This window comes from Megalops cyprinoides, chromosome 18, assembly GCF_013368585.1.
Source record: "Megalops cyprinoides isolate fMegCyp1 chromosome 18, fMegCyp1.pri, whole genome shotgun sequence".
In the NCBI taxonomy this organism is placed as follows: Eukaryota; Metazoa; Chordata; class Actinopteri; order Elopiformes; family Megalopidae; genus Megalops; species Megalops cyprinoides.
The window spans coordinates 14,724,123-14,735,109 of NC_050600.1; the positions used below are offsets into that span (position 1 = coordinate 14,724,123).

At 36.3% G+C, this 10,987-nt stretch overlaps 1 protein-coding gene across 1 annotated transcript in view; it reads right to left on the minus strand.

Moving 5' to 3' along the window:
* Nucleotides 1–738, minus strand: part of si:dkey-237h12.3 (teneurin-3) — a 253,189-nt gene extending 252,451 nt beyond the window's left edge. The window contains exon 1 of the mRNA XM_036551907.1: nt 670–738. The gene's annotated coding sequence lies outside the window, so the exon portion shown is untranslated. The remainder of the gene's footprint in view (nt 1–669) is intronic.
* Between the last annotated feature and the right edge of the window lie 10,249 nt (nt 739–10,987).

The window sequence follows — 10,987 nt, forward strand, 5'->3', positions numbered from 1 at the left end:
TCAAACCTCAGTGAGGAGGGGATCTATTGTTTTAAAGTGTATTAAATAGCTTAAAGCGACATCGAGAGCAGGAATTGTAATGCAGGCCGCTTGGTGAAGTCCTGTTCTGGAGTTAATGGAATGCAGAAGCTCCTCTTTAAGTAATGCCTTTATGCAGCGGCACACCTCTCAACATAGTGGCCTGTCATTGCGTATTACGAGTAAAACCTCCACCTGAACAAATGTTTATTTATGAGGAAAAAGCCTCCGATACGCAAAGGAAGAGACAAAAGAGGGTCAAAATTGTTGATGCAATACACCAGGGTGAAAGTACCACAGGAAAATCATCTGCCATGAATATATTTAAACTGCTTGCCGTAAGATCCTTCTCCTCTGTACTTTTAAAAGAGCTGGGCTGACGGAAGTCTGGTGTTAAATTACCAGCTCCACTCCAGCAGTTTGATTGCAGCGCAGATCCAATGGAAAAGGATGAACAAACATATCAGTCATGCAGAATGGCGGTGGTTTATTAGAGAGACCAAATCAAAATGACCACAGGGCCATGCACAAGGTTTGCTGTATAAAGACAAAATATGTCTTCAAAGAAACATTGCAGAAATAGCCCGATTAGTATTTCAGATGGGTATATATTATGGGCCCCACTGTATTTTGATGTAAACCTGTCCATACCTGGTTTGAATTTCCCTTTGCATCCTTATAGCTCATTGAGTCCCTCAGCAAACTGGATCCATGGAGTCCAAGAATCAAAATGGTGGAATAAAGTCCTGCACAAATAAAAAAATACATTTAGACTGCAGCAAATGTAACTCTATTCATATTTCCACATATTTTTCAAATGAATACTACAAATTAGCAGTCACAATGACTTGTAATAATGAGAGTGGGTTTATGCCAACTCATTAGGTCCATTGTAAGGGGGGCTGGTTTCACTGGTTCATCATAGTTTGATGGCTAAGAAAATCCCTCCTTGCATATGGAGGGCCTGAGTCCACAGAGACTCATGGCTCACAGAACATCATGGCAAAAGCAAAACACTTAAACATGTTTGTCAGTAATAACAGATGTCTTCTGTTTACAGTAAAATGTGTTCAGCCAGCCATCGTTAAACTGTTTATGTACTTCCTTCAAATGCATTTGAACTGGGGAAAGGGATATTTTTTTTCAAATCTCATTCTTCTCAGATCATCAAAATTATTTAAAAAAGTCTTTATAAATGTCATCTTTAATGTATTCTTGTGAAAACTGCACAGTATCTTTGGAAAAGTAGCTCATCATAGATGCTGTTATGTGTACCACACATGGGTTATAAAGCAAGTATCCCTGACATGTATCCCTGATAGCTTGGAGAAAATACGAGAACCAGGGACAAAAAGCATGCGGAGCCTTAACCTTTAAACCTTCTTTTGAAAGTGAATAAATATCATTTAATGGACATATACACCCACATAGTATATATAATCTTTGAGTTTTCATTCATCTCAATAAAAATAATAAGTCCCACAGAACTTATTACCAATAAATCACTCAAGTAAACTGTGTTACAGTTGTTATTGTTGGGCAATATTCAGGATCTCTTTACCTAAACAGTTGTGGAGTATGTGTGCCTTGCTCAGTGCTTCTTGCAAAAATTATACATTCTCAAGGGATACAGGCAGTCAAAACTAATCCAACTGGGATCATAAACCTCAGCTTCATCTACAAAGTAAATATTTGATCATATTGTCATTGTAAAGAATTGTTAGTCTTGGGTGTGGTACCTGTCCTCATGTCTGACCTTTTTTCCTTAGCTTGGGGTCATGTAAAATGAGGAAATCAAACAGAATATTCTGACTCTTTGATTCATTGCTATGCACCTTTTTCCTTGGCGCAATACTTGAGAGTCAGTAAAATACTTTTTGATGTGTATCCTCTGTATTTTAAAGTTTTTGGTAAACTGTTGTCTTGAACTGATTTTGATGCACAATACAAGCTTTTCAACTTCATTTGCTAATTATTGAATCAAATTAGCCAATTATGATAAACAACCTGATTATTAGTACCAAACAATTTGTTTTAGAATACAGTCAATATGAAAGAAAGGCAAATTCATTGAACAAAGAAAGGAATAACCAACCAATCCAAGAAACATAACATAACAAAACTAAATGAAAGGCACTAAAGTATCCTTATTCTCAACAAGGCTTGTAAGAAAAACCCTTAATGACTCCAAGGCCAAATTTAGCTGAAATATTCAGCAAGTGACAAAAGAAATCCACTAACATGCACTTTGAGTCAGCAACTAAAATATTTATGAATCTGTTAAAGTGGTGGCTTTTAACCTTCCTTTGACCCCAAGTAAGTATTAAATGCTTCTTAAAATTTTCTCAGGATTAAGAAAAATGTAGGCAATGATGACAGTTCTCACTCCATATTAGTTCTGATTTAACGGTTTAGTAAGCGGGCAAAATAAGGTATTTAATGAGATAAGTACTGAAAACACTTCACAAAAAAAAAAAAAAAATATGTATATATATATATATATATATATATATATATATATATATATATATACTATATATATACTATACACACATTGTCATGGGTTACAGAGGACTCCACATCCAGGTTGGCAGGCCATTATCTCCCAAGAAAATACTGGGCACCAATGAGAATGTTTGGGGTGGAGTAGCAGCATTCTCCCGATTTTGCAAATAATGAAGGCAGAGACTGCAGCATATTTCATAAAACCTTGTACATTCTCAATATTCCCCACACCATTTCCTTCAGCCAAAACATAACCTACTAAGTGCAATCTAAAATACTGATACAATTGCTTGGCACAAATGTGTGTATTTCAAAATTTATCAAAAGAAAACAGTTGCTGTATTCCTTTTTCCTTGTTGTGAACCAGAATGATCATTTCTACTGATAAAGAATGAAACACAATAGAATGAATCATTTCCCGTATGCTTTCAAGCTTACAAATGAAATACTGAGTGAGAATGTAAGATGGGAGAATCTTGAATCCAAACGGCATAGAATAATCAAACCAAGATTCAAAATGAGACCAATTTATTCATCACCACATTTGATGAAAAAGAAGTTTCAGTTTCAGTACTTTGAGTAGATAACTAACATTTTAATATTTTACTGTGAGTGGACACTTTGGAATTGTCATCTTCTTTGATTTATTGAAATACCTAAAGACTGACAAGCTGAATATCAACCAATAAGAAAAAAAGGCAGTGAATTATTGACCCTTCTACATCACTTTGATATGGGGCTGATTTTAATGCATGTATAAATATGCACCACTTGAGAACAGCGGTACTGTGAGGGGCTACAGGGACGTGTCAGCGTGCGAGCCGCGACTGTCACTTTGGCTCCAGTTTGCATGGTCATGCACCGGTTGACATGTAATGCCGCCGTCTCCCTGACGTGCGCCGCTGACGTGTCCCACTGGCCGTGCACTTGTATCTGATGCCCTGGACAGACACATTTGCATATACAGACACTCTTTGGATCTGTGACCCATAACCGAAAATGAAATGCTGGGATTTGGTAAAACACTTGACTACTGTTACAGATGCAGATGTTCTATTTCTCATGACTGTAAAAATAATAAAAAATTGATATAATTTATTACACTAGGTGACAGGATCTACTTACCTGCAGTGATTCCAGCAAATTAACAACTCAAAGTCCTGATAGAAATATATTCTCATATGACAAACATATATATATTTATGAATGTAATATTTCCAATATTTCTCAATATTTCTTTTGCAGAAAACAAAATTAGGAGTTCTTGCATACTTTCCACTTCACTATAAAGTATAACTACGTTCATACTACTACAAAAGTCCTCTCAGTTATACCTCCTTTCAAATGTTTCAGAGGGATTCTCTTTGCTTGAACATTCTCTTTGCTAAGCTCCTGTTTAAAGCAGTCAATAAATGGTGTTTGATAAACTCTGGATGGCATGGAGGATTGCACTGTGCCCTGTCCCAGCTGTGCCATCCTGGTGTCAGCGCCCTCACAGCCCAAATGCATAGGGTCTCAGAGGCATCGGTCCCTAACTGCTTTCCTGAAATGATGTGAGTCCTCTGGCAGCACATATCCTTTTCTCTCACAGAGATAAATGTCACCTGGAGGCAGTGGGGCATTTTTAATCTGTGGTCCATGGCCCTCTAAAGCCTGGAACACACAGTATGATATTAGCTCTAACTAAGCCCTTATAATAACCATTATGGTTTTGCTATTGCAGCAATTATTACTGAAACACAGTGCGAACACAGTGAAATAATGTTGCCTTAATTGTGCAGAAAGTGAAGTGTGAAAGCTACTTATGGCCCTTGACATTTGCTTTTGCACCTGCAAGCTGTGATTCAGTTTCCAGTAAGTCATAAAATCTTTGCAATAACTACAGTCAGTGTTGATTTTCACAAGCCAAATGTATGAGTGAATCAACAATTACCACTCAAACTCAAAATGTGCTGGCTGTTGTTTCCCTATAGCAGCTCTTTCCTGTAGAACCCACAATAAAAGCAACCCGGAAAACTGCAGTGGAATAAGGAAGACACAATGAAAAACAGACAAGCACCAAGGCAAAACACACATTGGGTACAAGGAAAAGGAGCTGCGATGGAAGCATTAATGCTAATTTGGCACATACACAACTGATTTTGTATGTCCAGAAGTTATGTTTCCAACCTGAAAACTCAAAGCAAGAAAGAAAACAGAAAGCTTTGTAATACCTGTAGTAATAATCATAGCCACATTATGAGGGGGTTACACATACTAACACTTGCTTGTTTGCCCACTGAAACATTTTTCATGTGGTATTTGGAAAGATGGGTTTTAGCTGATTCTTGTATCTTGAGAGGCAAGAATTTCCCGGCAATCCATGGCAATATGTTTTCTACTGAAAAAGATTTATTTATTCTCCTCGCCTAAAGATTCATAGTCGCTGACTTCAATTGTATTATATTTGATCTCATACAACAGATTAATAACAACTCATCCCATGCCTCCTGTGTTACAATATCAATACAAATATATTATGCTTTTATCACTTCAAAATTTGTTCACTTTCTTGCACTGCTCAGCTACTGTTATGTATATTATTCTGTTAGATATCTCTTTGAGCTGTTTGAACAATGTATTCTTTGGTCCAACATAAAAAATAAACATTCAAATACATTTGTTCTGTAACATAGTATAAGCCCAATATTTTCAGCAGCATTAGGTATTGGAGGGGAGGTTTACGTTCATGACATTCGTTCTTGGGGTCATTGTTCAGTGCTATGTACAGTAATCATTTTTTTAAAAATTGTTTCCACTTGCCATTCATTGGAGTTTAAACTAGCCTGCTGCAAATTGGGAGACAGTAATAACCCTGACTTATGTTGCAATCAAAGTAGGAAAACTTTATATAAAATATTTTTTCTCAGATGTCCAAGAGAATTTCTGCTAGCAGTTTACATTGATGCCAAAATAATCCTTGTTGTTTCAGGAGGACTTTTGAGGACTTGAAGAGAGAGGAATTCTAAAACAAGTATACCCCTACGTTTCTCAGTGCTCTATAATTCCTGATCAATTATTAATAATCATGTACAACTTTGCTGTACATCTTACACTAGTAATCAATTTTTTCAACTGATGAATATACTGAGAAACAGATGAGCAGACCAAGTTTTTCCCCTTGCTTTTTTGTTGTAGACTATAGCCTGATGCTATGCACCAAGTGCTCTACGTCCGGTCCTCTACTTTCCAATATATGAAAATGACCACAAGACACACTTCATATCTGAGACAGAAGTGAGCTCTGCTCAAAGGAAAGATAACATCAATGGGAAAAATAGCAAAATAGGAAACAGTGTTGCACAGTAAGTGTAATGCATTGATCCTCAAACTAATGGTGTCATATGCATATGTTTGAAATTTGCAGTGTAATTCTCATTTAACAGTCAAAGACATACATAAGTTGTTAATTGTTCTGAGTTATTCTCATTGAAAACATAAATAAAATTATCTGTTAGTATTTGTTGAGAAAAACATAAATCATCACAAATTTCACATTCATCTGCACAAGGAAAAGTTGCAGACAACATTGCATGCAACCTGAGATGAACTAATCTCAGGAATGACATATTCACAAATTGTTTTTAAGATATGTTATAGTTGCTGAGAGCCACCATGGGGCCCTTACAACTTTAACTCCTCTTCAATTATGCAATTTACTGTAGATTTTGACCTGAGGCACTGATCTCTTCTGCTGAAAAAATAAAGAGCCCTTTTGACTGAAGTAGGTGTCCTCAGCCCAACTGTTGTGAATTGTAAATTGTCATACGGTAATATTTTTGCACATGAGTGAATATAAAATTGATGAAATAAACCGAAGGAGTCATATCAATGAAACTGAGGCACATTAGTCAAATGCTGATGCCAACTGTTTGACAAGCTTCTTGAGGCATCATAAGCTTGAAAAAGCACAAATAAGGGTAGGTTGCCCACCAGGTAACCAAAGGAAGGACATACAATTAAAATACAATAAAAGTAAGCTACAGCTATGTGTAGTCAGGCTTGGCGTCTGGGGAAAATATAGTGGAGTGCACTTGCAATCCTTCTGGCATTAACCTATACCCCAGCGGATGATACTCAGTTTGAAGCAGCTCCTTTGTTACTTCAATACAATAGGTAAATTTTTTCACTCTTGGGGCAATAAGTAGCTGCTGTTGTGTAGAAAAACTCAATCCATTGGGTGTTTGTTATTACATTTATATATAGGACTGATCTCCTTATTACATATAGTGCTGGAACTACAAAGGATGTAACATTGTAAAATAAACATGTAATATGTAAGATAAAGTTTTTATTTCAAATAAATTGTGTAAAGGACCATGTCAACAATATAAACCAAATGAAATGCAATTAAGCACTTTAACCCCATTTTATTCCCGAACACAGCATGTCATCTTCTAATTGTGGTTCGCAACACATTTGAAAGATCTCTAGACTGAGTTGAAAATTGAACTGAACAGAGTCCAATTAAGCCCAGGTTCAGGGGCTTATTTGTGTGTTGTCTGTCATCCTTCTATGATAATATGAAAGAAGGAATTCCACTGAGATTTTTATTCTAATTTTGAAGCTGCTCGGAACGAAGATATCCAACCTAAGGCGTATTATGGTAGCTTGCTTTGTGACCTAAACCCTTGCTTATGTGCAAATTTCCCATAACGATTCATATAAATTATGGTTTTATGAAGTCTAATGAACATAGTTGACTTAATTATGATTTATCGTTTCACAGCCTCACAAGCCCTCAGGATATCTGTAGAAAAAGGCACGAAGAGGGTCATCTGGCTTGTTTTCATTCAAATAAATGTTGAGCTACGGCGCTTATGTTCCCCTGCTGTATATGTTGGCAGTCCTAGGTCTCTTTTAATTTTTTTTTTCCTATATTTTACATATGAAATGACATTTGTGCTGGCACAGTGCCAAACCTTGGTTTGAACTCTGCAGTGGACATACATTACTTATTACATAACTGTGTAGCAATGTGTAGATGCATGTATGCTACAAGAAGGTCACTGCCTCTCTTCAAACATGATTCTTAACATGAATAATACATGGAATGAGCATGAAACATTTCATGCATCGATAAGAACAGCATGGAAATGTATTATCAAACTGCTTAAAGGAAAACATTCAATATATTCAATGTTGTATAAACCATTTGAGATTTGCAATTCTACATCTGTTCAAAAATATGAACATAATATGACATAATTGTTATGTCATTAATACTGGGGGAAAATTTCAGGGTTGTCAATACTGAAAACAGCTGTGCATGTGATAACACAGATGCCATAGCAAGTCACAGGCAGTAATAACAATAAACATCCATGAAATACAGAGCCAATTGCTTCAAATATTGTCCTGTGTGAAAATTTTGTTGGTAAATTATTTAAATGCAGATATTTGCTTTCTGTAAAATATTTTCCCTAAAAACACAAATAGCAACAAAATGCAAAAAAAGCATTTCAATACAATATCCGCAATGCACATGCATATGTGAGATGTATATCTACTGTGCATAATCATAGGAATATGGATACACTTACATGTATTGACCATGTTGGATAATGATTTATCAAAACCTGAGAATGCATCAAATGGATTAAAAAGAACTTGGTATCACTGAAACTATTAAAGAATGGACCAACATTTTTGACAAAAAAATGAAGCTCATTTTTACTGTTCATAAGGAAAACTATATTTCAAACCTTGCTATAAGACTACAATCACATACTTTCCAAGATTAATGGTAGAGCTTGTGATTGATTAATGGCCTAATATTTGCTTTCTTTGGTGTCTATACCAGGATTGCACTTCTGTAAGCCTCCATAGGTTTTTGTTGTCCAATGGCATACTTACCCAGACCTACCCAAAGCACTTTGAACTACTTAACAAAATGGATTTGTTGGTTTTACCCTGAACTTGACTATGGACCTCAAAGATAACGGTGACAAAAAGGAAAGTCAGCTCTGGCCCCTCTCTGCAGCCTTCACATCCAAGCGCAGCATCCATTTTGTTTATTCTCTTTTCCTTTGCTTTACACCATAGAGAACTTTTAATATAGTGCTTTGTAACAGGACAGTACATTAAAACAGGAAATATTATTATATGATGCTGAATATGAGAACAGGGAATAACCCACAGTCACCATTTTTTTTTCTACTGGTACATAGTGGAAGCTATATGAATTTATATATCATTTGGAAAGATATTCTCATATTAAAATTATACACATTTGCTGATAGAGACTTGGTACTTCAGTGTTTGTGTTGCCTGACAGCTGATGGACAAATTATAATTGCCCAAGGCCACAGAATCATTGAGTGGCTCCATTCGTGAACAACAGATGATACATGGCGGTGCTGTAATGCTTTTAGGTGGAGGCTAGCAATAAAGAGATGCTATATACCAGCAAGTCTGATAAAATTCTCATCCGGGCTACGAATTCAAGACATTGATTCGAAATAAATTGAGACTGATGATCAGTCGATGATGATTTCCATAATCGTTATATCTTCAGTAATTCATCAAGGTAATGATATTCTTGTCCCTAATGTCACATTTATCCTGTTGGAGGGGAGCAGTGCACATGCTGTGATTTTTAAAAGGATTGATTACACAGCAACTGCTTTTTCCTCTGCCTGCAAGTGTAGGGTAATCTGTTATTTAGCCAAAAATAACAATAAGGAGAGGAGGAAAAAAAAAGAGATGCAATCTAATTTCTCTTATAAATTTTTTTCTATTCTTGCTGACTGGCAGCAGGGAAGCAATCACAGTAGTACACACTTTGACATACTACTGTTAAAGAAAAAAGATCACACACTAGAATGCCAAGCATTACAGTACACACTCAGTGCAAACGAACATTTTGTTTCATAAAACCACTTTTTTAATGGACAAAATGATGATTATAACTGATGAGATGAACAAGTAAAGTAACATACATAACACATTCACATTATATCCGACAACAGTATGAGGAATGCGTACACTTTTATGATCATGCCTCCCCTATTTTACCAATATACATTAAATTTTTACTGAAAGCATGCTAGGATTTAAGCCAAATTAGTCTCAACAGTAACTTAACTCAACACAAATTCTACTGTTTTTCATTGGAAATGGAGTGGCGTCAATTCTATTTCTATTCAATCAATTGAAAGTCTTCATAGAAAGTGATGGGTAATTTCAAGTTCAAAACTGAATTTCAATTCAATCCCTGACTTGACCATACTGAAATGAAACTGATCCCAGAAATACCAGCCTTGAAATTGTAGAATTCATGGGACAAGGGAGACCCATCGATATTGACGATATCATAAAATGTGCTGTATCAAACCACCACTTAGAGAGGGCATGTCTGAATTCTATTAAACAAAACGACAAAATGATTTCCAAATCATAGAATACTCAGCACTGTGTCTGTCTAAAACACTTACTGTGATAATTATTCAATATCCAGAAGTGTACTTCTCAGTGTAGCCAGCAGTTCATAGACCAGTCTCCATCAAAGTAAAAAGAAAAGAAAAAAAAACAAAACAAGAAAAGACAAAACCTAAATGTAAATCTTTATCCAGGGTGGCTTTATTCACCAATGCCTTCCTTTAAAGAGACTAAAGGGAAAACCTTTGCTGCGGAAAATGAATTTCAAGGGTTTGAGTATTTTATATACATTAGTATTATTTATTATACATTTATATACAAGCTTACTTCTCTTTCCAGTTGAGAATCTACCATTCAGTTTGACCAACATACTCATATACTGTAACAGGAGGCCAAATGCATTATGTTTAGTGCTCTATCCATCCATGCACTTACTATCTTGCTTAAAAGCCAATTACAGGGGAAAAAAAACCCTTTACATTCTGCTTTCAGAAAAAAAAAAGTATGCTTTTGTAGCGGAGCTGAAGTGATTAGCTCGTGTGAGTCCTGCGTAAAGCCTTAGGTAGCGGGTAGCAGGTAGCCGAGTGGTTGCAGCGGCTACGTCACTCCCTCTGAGACCTGGCTAAGTAGCGTTGTCGCCGACAGGCTAACGGCAATTTGCCTTTAGCTCAACTGGCAACGACGCTGGCTTTAAGGGGTTGGCAGTGAGCAGTAAGAACCTCGGTTCGAAACTCGCTCGCTCGCCGACCCACGTAACATCATATTAAAAACACAACGCAAGAGACCACCCGTTACACTTTCACACTTTAAAGGCATATCATTCTCTGAGATGTTTCTGAATGCTGACCATGTCTACTGTACTAGTAAAATCAACATGCTGGAGTACACACTATTGACTATTCTAATATTAATGGGGAACAGTGTGAAGTTTCCCACACTGACAATTTACATTCCAAGCTGTTGTTTTTGGGGAATAGTTGTTTCAGGCATTTGCCTTTATTGAACAGGACTAATTACAGGGCTGTAATTAAAGACTCTGACTGCA